Source organism: Sarcophilus harrisii, chromosome 6, assembly GCF_902635505.1.
Source record: "Sarcophilus harrisii chromosome 6, mSarHar1.11, whole genome shotgun sequence".
Taxonomy (NCBI): Eukaryota; Metazoa; Chordata; class Mammalia; order Dasyuromorphia; family Dasyuridae; genus Sarcophilus; species Sarcophilus harrisii.
In genome coordinates, this window is record NC_045431.1 from 99279081 (window position 1) to 99293999 (window position 14919).

The following is a 14919-nucleotide window of genomic DNA, read 5'->3' on the forward strand; positions in this document are numbered from 1 at the left end:
TGCTAAACCAGTCTATTAAAGGCCACAGAATTGTAATGGTGGAGAAATTCCTCTGAGAAAGGTTTCAGGGAAGGAATGCCTTTATTGTACATCCTATAAGAGATTACAGGGTCATAGGTTTATATCTGGAAGAAACCTCAGGAAATAAGGAGTCCTACCCCATCACTTTACACATGAGATAAATGAAGTCTAGAAAAGTAATTTGCTCAAGACTTTGCAGATGGTAAAACATAACAAAGCAAAACCGAAAACTCAATCCCTCAAACAACAATAATAATGACAAACAAATAGTATATGAACTATTATCTGCCTCCAAATTCAGTGTTATTCAAATACAAATAACAAATTGACTCAAAAATAAAATAGCATTGAATAGAGCACATCCTTTTTTTTTTTTGTTAGGGGAAAATGGAAAGGAATAGATCACCTCCTAAGGGAAATCTTTCTCAGCATCTTTGGAACTTTCTCAATTGAAATAGTTTTGTTTTCCAAGTAGGAAAGAAATAAGAGGTCCCATTCTCAGATGCTTTCATGTCATAAAACAAAGTTAGTCCCCAGGTCAAAAGGAAATCTCTTTACCCTACTTCGCAACTAAGAATGGAAGCTCAAGTTAGATGAAAATCACTTCCACAGAGATACTACTCTAAACTATGTGCACTTAATTCTCTCTCTTTTTTTATTTAATAGCCTTTTATTTACAGGTTATATGCATGGGTAACTTTACAGCATTAACAACTGCCAAACCTCTTGTTCCAATTTTTCACCTCTTACTCCCCAACCCCTCCCCCAGATGGCAGGATGACCAGTAGATGTTAAATATATTAAAATATAAATTAGATACACAATAAGTATACATGACCAAACCGTTATTTTGCTGTACAAAAAGAATCAGACTCTGAAATATTATACAGTTAGCTTGTGAAGGAAATCAAAAATGCAGGTGGGCATAAATATAGGGATTGGGAATTCAATGTAATGGTTTTTAGTCATCTCCCAGAGTTCTTTCTCTGGGCATAGCTGGTTCAGTTCATTACTGCTCCATTGGAAATGATTTGGTTGATCTCATTGCTAAGGATGGCCAGGTCTATCAGAACTGGTCATCATATAGTATTGTTGTTGGAAGTATATAATGATCTCCTGGTCCTGCTCATTTCACTCAGCATCAGTTCGTGTAAGTCTCTCCAGGCCTTTCTGAAATCATCCTGTTGGTCATTTCTTACAGAACAATAATATTCCATAATATTCATATACCACAATTTATTCAGCCATTCTCCAACTGATGGGCATCCATTCAGTTTCCAGTTTCTAGCCACTACAAAAAGGGCGGCCACAAACATTCATGTGCACTTAATTCTCATAGACATGTTCTCTGGTTTTTTTCTTTAATGGTAGCATTTTAGCTAAAGAGCTCTACCTTTCTGATTTCAATCATCCTATAATTCCTACAGTTACTATGCAGGCTCAGAGGATATTTTCTTTTTGTAGTCAACTTTCCTGTCAGTTTTATGTCTGTCTTCTTCACTTATTTGGCAGTTGGAGAAGAACCAATTATATTCTTTTCCTGTATAAAGAAAACCTTTGCTATCCGTCTTTTCCCCACCTCCTCTTTTCTGTCTCTGCCTCTATTTCTCTCTCTGTGTGTCTCTGCCTCTATCACCTTCTTCTTCCTCCTTTTCCTCTTCCACAGTTTTTTTTAGAACTTTTTCCTTTCCCAAAGTAATTTGTATACTTGAACTTATCAGATACTGGTATGCTGTTTTAGGTGATTCTGAGTCTTATATATCAAGTCTATATAAAATTTTAAATTGTTGCAGTTATTATTGTTATTCAGTGTTTCAATAGTATCTGATTCTTTGAGACTTCATTTGGGGTTTTCTTGACAAAGTTACTAAAGTAGTTTGCCCTATCCTTTTCCAGCTCATTTTGCAGATGAAAAAACTGAGGTAAACAGAGATAAGTGACTTCCAGGGTCACACAGATAGTAAGTGTCTGAGCTAAGATTTGAACTCAGAAAGATGAATCTTCTGGATGTCAGGCCTGGCGCTCTATCCACCCCACCATCTAAATAAAAATTTAAATTATCACCAATTACTTTTAATGATTAGTTTAAAAATATATCTTGAGAACTGGTAATGTTATATGGCTCCTTAATTCTTGTCTCCCCTCTCCTATTATTTTCTTTGAGACTTTAGATCTTTCATTCCTCAAAACAAATTTGGCTATTATTTTTGCTTAGTTTTAAATTCCTTAGCAATTTAATTTAAATGGTAAGTTAGTAGTATTAATTTTATATTGCTGTTTTACTGAAGCTACAATCAATTTCAAATAGGTCTTTACTGTCACCCATTCATGTGGAGGTGTTGCAGCATCCTTTTGCTATTCTACTGTCAGTCAGCTACATTTGATTTTTAAGCCTTATGTCTGACTCATCCTGGCAATGTGATACTAAATCACTTAACCTCTCAATACCCAGGCAATAAAATCTTTAAGACTATAAGTTGCAACTATAAGATGTTGGTCTGTATTGTGGAGGGCAGTTTTGCAGAGAAGATGCTACTCTATATTCTTGGGAATAGTTTCTTCATCAGTGATCCCCTACTAAAATCATAGATATGATCTCCCTTCAAAAAAAAGTTATTGTCAATGGAGATAAACCATAGCTTTGAATGATACTTAGTGATTCTCTGTCACAAAACTCATATTTTTAAAATGAATATTCTTAAGTGATGCTATTGAGTTACAAATCATGGAATATAAATATCTTAGAAAAATTCCAATGATGAATATTCTAGAGATTATAGAAAAGACCCATACAAAGTATAAGTACATTTTTAGCATATTTTCAATAATGATTTGTAAGAATTGGTATAAAAACATTATCAAGGACATGTATGTCTAGAAAAAGATAGGCTGATCATATAGTAACAATGAGATAACATTTGGGCTATTACCATGACTACTCTCCAAATAACAAATGAATCAGAAGGACTCCATTTTATCAGGGCATCTTTAATGGAAGAAATAAAGAAAGATAGTGGGGTGAAGTTTATGAAAGATTAGACAACACTAAATTCTAATCTGCAGAAAATCAGCAGAAAATAGTCATTGCTGGAGTTATGATTTAGAAAATGCTATTTTTGAATTATTTGTTTTGTGGCTAGTTAGAAGTTAATTTCTGGAGTTAATCTTCATAAGGGCCACTTAGATTTGCCTCTACCTACATCAGGCAACTGGATAGAGAGCTAGTCATGGAGACAGGAAGATCTGAGTTCAAATGAGTAACCTCAGACATGTTCTAACTATGTCTTGCTAGGCAAGTCACTTAAACTCCAGTCCTATTTCCTCCAACTGTAATATAGATATAATAATAATAATACCTCTGCCCTAGAAGTACTAAGGATTGAATGAGATTATATTTGTAAAGTACTTAACATAGTACCTCACACATGTGAACATATTAAATAACCTTTTTTAATATAAAGGAAAACTTTCATTTAAAGCACTTTATATTTCATTATAAAAATTGATAACCTAATTAACATTTTGAAAACAAAATAACTTTAATTTAAAACACTTAATATTTCATTATAAAAATTGATACCTGATTAATATTTTGAAACCAAACAAATTTCAAAAAAAGTATTGTTTTAGAAATTTAGTTATGGAATTGATGGCAGTGCTGTTAGCTGATTGGCAAATAATGAAGGAAAACCAGTAGTTTTATATAAGCAATCAAGGGTAGAAAAGCAAAACACAACATTGCTCATTACTATTCATATCTTATTTCTTCAAAGTAATCAAATAGTCTTTCCAGTTACTGTCAAGAAGTCATCATCATCCAAAGCCTATAAAGTTTTTTCAAACACGTCTGAGGAATGGTTATGACAGATTGTCCCAGAATATCTTCAAAGAATTGTTGGTAGTTTAGAGCTGGTGTTTAGTCCTTTGATTGAATAAATTTCTTCAAAGCCTTTCAGCTCATTCTTCTTTTCTTTTGCTAGTTGTGAATTTATTCCTATAGTGAGAATAGATATATCCACAATGCCCTTCTTTGGGTGAGTAGCAGACTGAGTACTTCACAAAGGAGATGTCTTGAAGAAGTAAAACACTAGGCTTTGACAAATGTATCAATGAATCCAGTAAGCAGAAACTCATTCCTTTGTCACTTGTCATCTTCATGGCTATATAGACCTCAAATAAAATCTGACTTGCCTTTGTGCTTGGACTAGGATTCACAATAGAGTTGCAATGGGAGTCCTTCTGGACTGCCATATCCATTAAACTCCTCTTTTATTTGTTCTTCACTTTGATAATGTGCCCTGGTTGGCAAGATTCCTATCAGTCTTCATCTTGTGGGACCAGAATGAGGAAACATCTTGAAAAGAATATATGGAAAAGCTTAATGTTCTCCATGTTTGCTTAGGATCCCACTGAGACTCTATAGGATTAGCTGATGCTAAGATAGAAGTTCAAGAATTCTGCTGATAAATAATTTCAGCCTTGGCAATTAAGAGAGTATATTGTTTCCTCACCTCCTGAAGTACCAGTCTTGTGCTTTTATCCAAATTGTCACGCCATTAATACAGCGGATACCCTAGTCTCTCAAGATCACTTGTCTATAAGAACAATTATCTTGTTTTTGGGTCTTTCATTACATATGCAGTAAGACCAACTGCATGAGAGCCTCTTCTAGGTATGTGCTGTTCTCAGGGAATAAGGTTGTAGACATATTGTAGCACTTGCAATTTGTTGGTCCCATGATTCCCATACAGAAAGATATGATCTCAGCAGGGAATTTGTCCCTTTCAAGATGACTAAAACCCTTACCTGTTCTTGCAAATGGCTTAAACTGAAGCAAAATATTCTTTGTGGTATCTTCATGTTTATAAATTCTTGGACTCAAGATCTGAATAATGTCTGTCAGAAAATTCTGATTTCCTAAAAAGCTCCTTTAGCATTACTACTTGATTCCCTAAAAAAAAGTTTCTGTTCATCTTTTTCATCACAATCAGCAGATACTTGGTATGAGACTTATGATAGCGAATGACATTAAAGTGGGTCTTGTAGTTGGATTTGACATTGCTCTTCCTTGGATTGATTTGAACTCTATCACCTGGCTGAACCTTATCAACAAGTTCATTGTGAGCAAAGAGAATGACAGTGTGAGGACTCTGTCCTCCTGGCATATCAGTTTGATCATGTTTGTCAGAAAACATGGAGTGATTGTAAATTAGTGCCATACTATTCTAGATTTCAGTGTTTGCCTTTGGACAGCAATTTGGCCACGTCAATTTTGACTCACAATAAAACCTCCAAAATGACAGTGAAAATATGCTTCCTGCATTTCTGGAACTAACTGGGATGATTGGATTACCTTGCCATTGGTGGTAATTAGTTAATCAATATCTTCTAGTTTAAGTTTCTCACATTCTTAGTTTTTATTGCATTGAATGCTCACACTTGTATCTAACATTCTAATACTAAATCAGAATAATGATCAAAGAAGTTCTTGTTAACAGCTATATCAAATGTTGAGATAAATTCCTGTGGGGAGGAGATAAATTGTCTGTACAGTTTTTTGCCAAATGATTTTAGATATTCACAATTTACATTTAAAAATGGTTCCCCAATGAAGCTGATTTCCACAAATCATTTTTATTGTGATTTGCTTTATTGTGCTCTGTATAAATATATATCTTTATATATATATATATATATATATATATATATATATATATGTGATATTTTATTTTTTACAAATTGAAGGTTTGTGGCAACATTGAGTCAAACAGTCTATTGATGACATTTGTTTTTTCAATAGCATATTCTCACATCATGTGTCACACTTGGGTAATTCTCCAAAATTTCTTTTATTATTTTTACATCCAAGATGGTCTAAGATCAATAATATTTGGTATTACTATTTTAGTTGTTTTTAAGGCACCAGAATTCATACCTTCATAAGATGGGCAACTTATAACATGGTAAATAATAAAGTATTCTGACTTTTCCACCAACCTGCATTGCATCTCTTTCCCCTTTCTCTAGCCTCCCTATTCTGTGAGACACAATGTTAATATAAGGCCAATTAATAACCTTACAAGGCCTCTGAGTGTTCAAGTGAAAGGGAGATTTAATTATGTGACAAACTCCACTGTTGTCTTATTTTAAGAAATTACCACAGATGCCCCAACCTCTAGCAAATACCACCCTGATCAGCCAGCAGCCATCAATGTGGAGGCAAGCACTAGCTTGCCACTTCCACTAGCAAAAAGACTGCAAATCACTAAATGTTCAAATAATGGTTAACTTTTTTTTTTTAACAATAAAGTATTTTTAATTAATGTATGTACATTTTAAAGCATAATACCATTATATACTTAATAAACTACAGCATAATGTAAAACATAATTTTTATGTGTATTGGAAAATAAAAAAAATTGTGATTTGCTTTATTTGCTTTATTGCAGTATTCTGGAACTGAATCTACAATATCTCTGAGATATGTGTATGTAAAGGCTTAGTGAAACCTATACCTACCTTCTTTTCTTCTTTGGCCAAGGATACAATAAAATGTTTAAGAAATTGCTTAAAAATTTCTTTGCATGTAAGTTTCTGGCTAAGAGACTGACTGTTCACTTGTCACTATATTTTCTGTCACTTGTCTGTGAGAATGCAGATCTACTTATTGACTCTTATGAGCAGATCCAAGATAAAGTCTGCCTCACTGGAGTTACCCGAATACCACTCCTTGGAATTCCCTCTGCTTGTGAACTGGGAGCACCACATATCAAGGCTGAACTGAGACAAATTAAAGAAGAATAGCAGAAGAATGAAATGGTGATAGGTGAAGACTGGCTGCATGCTGGCTAGTGAGGTCTCCAATATACCTAAACAAGATAATATTTGTAAAATAATTAGCACATACATACATTGAGCTTAATAAATGCTCATTTCCTCCTTAGACTGTACTCCTAAATCTAGGTTTTTGCCTCACAAATGCATTATATCAAGCCATATAGATCAGGTTCATGGATGGATACAAATGGATACAAATCTGTCCTAGAGACGTAGAAATAGTAGATTGTGTGTGTGTGTGTGTGTGTGTGTGTGTGTGTGTGTGTGTGATGTGTATAAAAAGACTATATTGCCAAAACACATAAAAATTTGTCTTAGCAATGCTGTCTTGATTTTTTCTGGCATGGTATAAACCAGCACTAGAATAGGACTTGGGAAATCCTCAAGGAACCTTTACCTTGTTTTCATTTCTTCAGGATTGTACTGTTGTTATTTCCTCTATACCAGCAGGAAGGTTTTTGGTAAGAATTTTTCTTTCTGACTTTCTTAGAGCTAATAAATGTGGATTGGTTTTTATACTTTTGCTGTCAGTAATCCTCAGTTCTAAATAAATTGAATTCTCTCTGCCCTGATTCTTTTCCTTGTCTCAACACTTTCTGTCTGACAGGAGTTAAGTAGTATTTGTTTTCCTGTAATCTGACAGCATAGGTTTGTCAAAATGCTCATTTAAACTACTTAAATAATTTTCTGTCAATTAGATTATGCCAGAGAGGATAGCAATAGGCTTTCAATAGTCATTTCACCAACTTCAGCTATTATGGGGATGAATATGGATGTTAGGGAAATTTGTGACTTAAAGCCCATTTTCATGGGACTCTTCTCGAGGAAGTTGCTTAATCTCAGTAGAGTCATCAAGAGATTAAAAGAAAAGAATCTTGGTATTCTGGATTTCAGCTTTGAAAAAGAAGACAAATGATTCTAGATTCTTCTCTGGTCTTTGAAGAGAAAAAAAAAAGACTGGGAAGAAGTCAACATGGAGATGAGCCAGTACCTTGAGCATATACCTATTCTCAATTTACCACATTAGAGACTTTAGGGAATTTCTCCTAGAATGAGCTCCTGCCAGTGAGAGTTCATTTAAGCTGTGTTGTCTTGTATATATTATTATCTGCATTAATTTCAGGTCTCCCTTAAAAAGTATGATTGGATATATTTTAATATATTTAACATGTATTGGACTACCTGCCATGTAGGGGAAGGGGTGGAGGGAAGGAGAAAATTTGGAAGAGAATGTTTTTCAAGGATCAATGTTGAAAAATTACCCATGCATATATTTTGGAAATAAAAAGCTTTAATAATATTTTTTTAAAAAAGAACTATGATTGGCAGAAACTCTAGAGTGTTTCCTTGTGAACTACATCTACGCAGATTTGTGCTTAACACATAAACCTACAATGGCAATATACATCACTCCTTACATTAATGGAAATGTAGGTTAGTAACACACAGGAGTAGGGCTCTAAATAGAGCTAATATAACTCAAATAAAAAAATAACAAAACTTTTATTGAGGGGGAAACAAAAACTCTAAATTGTTGTTACTAATGTGGTTCTTAACAAATATTGAAGAAGACAAAAAGTTCACCTTTTCTTGATTGTTTGCTTTTGTTTTATTTCTCATTTCTTCCTTTTTTTGGTCGATTTTTCTTGTACATGATGAATATAGAAATATATTTAAAGAATTGCAAACATTCAGCAAGCACCAATGATGAGAAGAGTCATTTATCCAAATATATGCTAATAGAGTCATTGCCCCACATCAAATAGGTAATTAGCCTTAAAATGCTTGGTTTTCTGATTCAAGCATACCTTTTTGGAGTTTCAGCTCTCTACTTCCAAGTTCCTTTCACATGAAATAGAATGGATGCTAGATTCAGAATTAGAATACTTGTGTTTCAGTCTTAAATCTTTCATGGAATACTTGTGTGGCAAATTCTATAACCATCTTTGAGTCTCATCTTTCTAATTTGTAAAATAAGAGTTTCAGGAACTTGAAGCAGGGTTTTATTAAAATTAGTGACTGAATGGTTCTCAGGCTTCTGAAATACTAGCTTATATTTAGTCATATACAAATAGTAGGATGAAAAATAATCCATATGTGCAATAATATTTACTTGAAAAAATAGTTTTTATTTCAAGATTAGATAACAAAAAATCCCCAATTTTTTTTTCTTTGAGGACAGAAAGCAATGAGAAGAAGATAAATACTAGTAGTTGCTCCTTTATCCCCAACAACTGCTCAACCCCACTCTCATAGCACTAATTTGTTTGATTCTCCTAGTCCCAATACTGGTCTTTTCAATATTCCCTCCTATTGCTAATCACCTACATAAAGACCTATCACATCCTGTTTCAACCTGCATCCCTACTCTAACTCCTAAAAACTAATGCCTAAGATAAATTAAACCTATTTTCTTCCAAAAATAGGTGATCCTCCTTTTGTTCTTTGTAAACAAAGACTTATCAGTTAGCACTTATGTGTAGTTCTGACTTTCTTTGACAAAGTTAAATAAGAGAGAGAGAAAAAGAGAGAGAGAGAGAGAAAGAGAGAGAGAGAGAGAATGAACAGATTCAGAGACAGAAACAGAGACAGAGACAGAGACAGAGGGAGAGACAGAGAAAGACAAAAACAAAGAGATATAGAGAGACAGAAACAGAGAGAGAAAGAGAGAGAAAGGTAGAGGAGAAGAGAAAGAGAGACAGAGACAGAGAGAGACAAAGAGAGAGCCCATTTGAAGGATACATTTTGATGACTTGAAATTTTGTAATTATTAATACTAGTGCTCTTTTCAAAGTAGAAAACCTTGAAATTGCTTTATTTAACTGTGTTTCTTCAGCAATGGGCCAAGGAAGGAGCAGATGGCTTCAGTGCAAAAGGTAACAGAGGTAGCTGAGAAAGGAATGAATGGAAGGAGATAATTGTTGGAGTCTGACCAGTACTGAGTTGAGGTAAGAATCAAGGACTAGAGGAATGGAAGAGATCAGCAAGGAGAAAAGAATAGAAAATAAGTTGTCCAAGATACTAGGCAAGTGTTAAATATAAGATAGTTCCCTGGAGACCTCAGGATCAGTCAGAGAATCTCCACCTTTCTCCTCTTCCTGCAGCCAAGTGCATCTCTGCTCTGTCTCACCCCACCCTCTAATCCTTACCTATGACTATCTTAACAACAAACATTCACCCAGCACCAACTGTGAAGAAAAGAGCCATTTATCCAAACATAAGTTAATAGAGTCATATCGAATAGGTAATCAGCCTTAAGTGCTTGTTTGTCTGATTCAAGTACACCTTTACATAGTTTCAGTCCGTTACAAGCAAGGTAAAGGAAAAAGAATGGAAGGGAAAAAGTGTGAATAATTATTAGTAATTAACCTATATAAGGTTCTATATATCATGATTTTTCCCTAGGTGGTGATCCATATGTAAGAGATAGAATTAAGTTTTGGATAAATAGATTGGAGATTACCTCTGTCAATGAACATTATCATTTTAAAATACTTTGTTAATGCATTTTGTTTTGCTATCTCATTCATTTTCCAATAAATACTCCTTATCCTCCCATAAAGAGTCAAATATACAATTAAAGTCATGTACTATAGTTATTGTGACTGATAACTCATGTGACTTCCTGTTTTGATAATTTTTTGTTCATTAAACAGAAAGAAAAGATGTGTGTTTTAGCTTTGGCCATCTGGCTTCAACAAAATGTTATTGCTTTCAAAAATAGTCTCTTTACATGATTATATAATTGTGTATATTACTCTTTTGTTCCTTATTTTCCATAAGTCCATGTAAATCTTCCCACATTTCTCTAAGGTCGTTCATATTTGTTCTTATTTATGGCACAATGATATTTCATGACATTCACACAACAATTTGTTTAGGCATTCCACAATTGTTGATCACATAATATATTTCTAGGCTTTTGCTGCAAACCCAGAATAGCCATTCTGTGGAGGATCTAAACAAAGAACTGGAGCTCCTTCTTGGTCCTATACATATAGAAAAAAAATTGGAGCCAGTCTTAAGAAGTGAACAAATCTGCCCAAGATTAGAGTTGGTAAGGGTAAAGTCTGGTATTTCTGATTCAAGGGTTTTCCTACTCCCTTTATTCCTATCATGTAATGTTGCTTTTCTAAAACTACTAATATCATTGATTAAATAAAGGGATTTCATATAAAGTAATAACTAATAATCAATGTAGCTAACATTTTAGAACTTCTCTTTCAGTTTTTTAGAAGTAGCTCATACTCTTCAGTAATACTTGTTGGTTGCTAACTAAACAAAACTTAAAATGTGACTATCATTAAGAAAATGAGGCAGAGCCAAAACTATACCTATTTTAAAGTCAGTAGGAGGTCCACACTAGGATCATTATCTCTAGGTGAGGATCAAAACAATGAGAAAGGATAAGCATTTAATTAACAGCTTGATAATGTCACACAAATCCTTTGTGTTTGCTTTGGTTGTTTTTCTTCAATGTTAGACATAAATGGAAAAAATCAGTGGGAACTATTAAATTCAGTCATAAGGTTTAAATAGTATTTCTATGACTCAGATCAGTAAAGGAAAAATAGCTTGCTGCTTTACTTTGGTCTCTGCATCTTATTGGTGTAGGTTCAGGTAATAAGGTGAATATTGAGTAGACCTGATATCCTGCTGCAAGTTGGAATCCACTTTTAGTTTTATTCTGCCTTGCCTTCAAAATGTGAAGCAATCCCTTAAAGACAATTCTTAACAAAGTCTAATTGTTATAGTAATGCCCATTTTGGTAACTGGATAGGGAGAGTTTCAGAAAAATTAACATTCTAACCTCACAACATCAACTTTGACTCATTGCTCTCATCTCAAACATCCAATCAGTTGTCAGATATTGTTTTATCATCACAACATCTATTAGAAAACCTCTTTATATTACTATTTCTACCCTAGTCCAGGATCTCATCTCTTCTCAACTAAATTGTTACAACAGCTTCTTAAGTTTCTAGTGCCTTGAGAGTTCTCTTGTTCCAGTCCACACTGCTGCCGAAGTGAAGAACTGACCATGTGATTATTCGAGTCAACAAGAGTAAATCCCTGTTGTTTTAAAGATTAATCTGTTTAGCTTTAAAAACCCTTCACAATAACCCTTCACAACCTTTATTTCCATCCATTTTTGACTTTATTCTCACTTAAACTCTATGATCCAGTCAAACTAGTGTTTACTTTGTTTCTGACACAACTTTCCACCCCCCCTTTCTGTCCCCTGGCATTGACTATCCTGCATTCTGGAAGGTATTTTCTCTTCACCTCTGATGCTCTGGCTTCCTCCCTCCTCTCAAGAAGCTGCTTAAGTACTACCTTCTACTTGAAAGCTTTTCTAATTTCCTCCACTGCTCCTGACTAAACTACACTGTATTTAATTTAAATGTAACTATTGCAACTACTTAATGATATTGTCTTTGTATTTATTCTCTTAATATTTATTCTATACTGCCTCTTTAGAATACAAAATACAAACTCCTTATGGAGATTGCTTCATTCACTGTATACACATACATACATAGGGATGTATATGGTATTAGCATCTTTGATGTGAGGGCTTGCCAAGCTTTTTAAAGCTCATCCACTTTCAGTCCCACCTGTCATCCAGTTCTCACCTGTGGCTCCCAGAAGCTATAGCATTAGCAGTGTCCACAATCAGATGGATGGGTTAAATCAGATTGAGGGTACTGGCAGCTTCAAACTTGTTGGTGAAATAGGGAAAGATTTACTCCAAGCATATGAAGACTTATCCTAGAGGGTTGGGGAGAGAACAGTTTGTTCTAATGGCCATGAAGGCCACTGAAGCAGACATTGTATATATGAATGTATATACATTCATATGTGTATATATTCACAAATATAACTAATATATACATGCCTATATATGAATGTATAATACATTTTATGTGTATGTATGTATTATGGATATATCCATATATTATATACATATATATGTATGTATGTATATTTGTGTATACAATAAAAGCTTTTTCTTGTGTGCCTCTTTTTTTTTTTTGTGAAATATTTTCCCTATTCTCCCAGTACATTTTCTATCATTTAATTTTTTTAGATCATCCCAACATAATCAACATACTTGTGTCTTCTGTATATGCAAACTTCTAAATGCCCTAATAATGACAAAATTCTTAGAAACTGCATATATTATCTTCCTTTGTAGTGAACAATTTAATCTTATTAAGTCCCATGTAATTTCTCTTCCAGGTTTTCTTTTTTATCCTTCTCTTGAGTCTTGTATTTGAATGCGAAATTTTCTGGTTTTTTTTTTTTTTTAAATCAGGAATTCTATTTCATTAAATATCTTTTCTTTTATCCTGAAGGATTGTACCCACTTTTTCTGGGTAGGTAATTTTTATTAGCCTTTGTTTATTATCCTTGCTCCTCTGCTTTTGAAATGTCATATCCCAAATCTTCCATTCCTTTGACATGGTAAGCTGTTATATCATGTGTGATCCTGATTATTTTTCCACACTTTTTTTGTGTCTTCTGTTTTGCTCCAAGTTGTTCACCCTGGGGCACAATTTTGGTTTGTTTGGAGAGGAAATCTAGAGTGCTTGGAATTTTTTTACTTACTCCACCATCTTCCCAGAATTTTCATTTAATAATTTTTTGCATAATGATATCTTCTCTTTCACTCCCCCTCCCCCTCTGTATGTCTCTCTTTATCATGACTTTCAGGTAATCCAATAATTATTAAATTATCTCACCTACATCCAGTTTCCAGGTCAGTTGTTTTCCAATAAGATATTTTACATTTTCTTTTATTTCCCTCTACTTTTTTGACTTTGTTTTTAATGTTTCTTGATGTCTGATGGAATTGTTATTTTCCAGTTGCTCAATTCTAGCTTTTAATGAATTTTCTTCAGTGAATTTTCATGTTTCTCTTACATCTGTCAATTTTAAAAAGTGTTATTTTCATGTGTTTTTTTAAAACTATTCTGCCTATTCTGTTTTAAAGGTGTTATTTTCTTTGGTATTTTTGTAGTACTTTTGTTGAGGTCAGGAACCAAATGTTGAGGTGTAGACCACATGTTGAGGTCAACAAATTAGGGTTTAGTTAAGGTCTAGTGGCAGGTTTGGGGTACAGGGAGTAAAACAGAGTTCCCCTGCAACCCCCTTGGATTCGGCGCAAGGATACGGCGGTATATGAGGTCTAGTAGCGGCCCGGATTTCCCCAATAAAAGCATTTATTGGCCCGGAGAGCTAGATTAATAAAAGAGGTTTATTACTGAGTTTAGAAGTAGCAGATAGGTGAAGGTAGAGACAAGGAGGGCACTGGACAGAGGGTCTAGTGGACAGAGGGTCCTCACATGGCGACCATGTTTGGAATCTCTGCAAAGAGGGGTTCCCAGTGTGGTCCTTTTAAGTTGGAGACTTAGCTCGAGGGGCTTTGGGGTGTAGCCCCCAAAGTTGGCTCAGATCCGGGTGGGGCTGGGACAGGTTTGGATCTTCTATTGGAATTGAAAGGGACCAGGATTTGTGAGTCAAAGGGTAATTTACATTAACTAGGGGGGTTGGGAATCAAAGATTGGAATCTTTCCTGCATCACTTTTGCCAAGATAATCTTTTCAACATTTCTTCCAGGGATGAATACATAGATGATGAAGTTGATGCTCTCACTGCCAGACTTAGCTCAGTGTTTAGGATGTTGCAAAGGAAAGTATGGGAGAAAAGAGTTATTAGCTTACCTACCAAACTGAAGGTCTGCACAGGATTTGTGTGTGTGTGTGTGTGTGTGTGTGTGTGTGTGCTAACCTCATTGTTGTGTGCTTGTTAAACCTGAACAGTCTCTAGGCACCGGAAACTGAATTGCTGGAGAGTTCAGCTGGGTTGCTGCTTTTTCTCCAGTTCCCTGGGGTGAGGGGAGGAGAAAATACTTTTTGAATTCAACTGAATAGAATACTTCCTAAGATCTATGATTTCCATTGGTGGCAGGATTTCTCATCATGTAGACTACAGTTTTCCCCAAAAGACCAAACCTTGGTGGATTTATTAAGTATGAGAGTCAAGTAAATCATATTT

At 34.5% G+C, this 14919-nt stretch overlaps 1 pseudogene; it reads right to left on the reverse strand.

Annotated features, from left to right (window-relative positions):
- Positions 1-3978: 3978 nt before the first annotated feature.
- LOC100916228 overlaps positions 3979-14919 on the reverse strand; it is a 32058-nt pseudogene continuing 21117 nt past the window's right edge.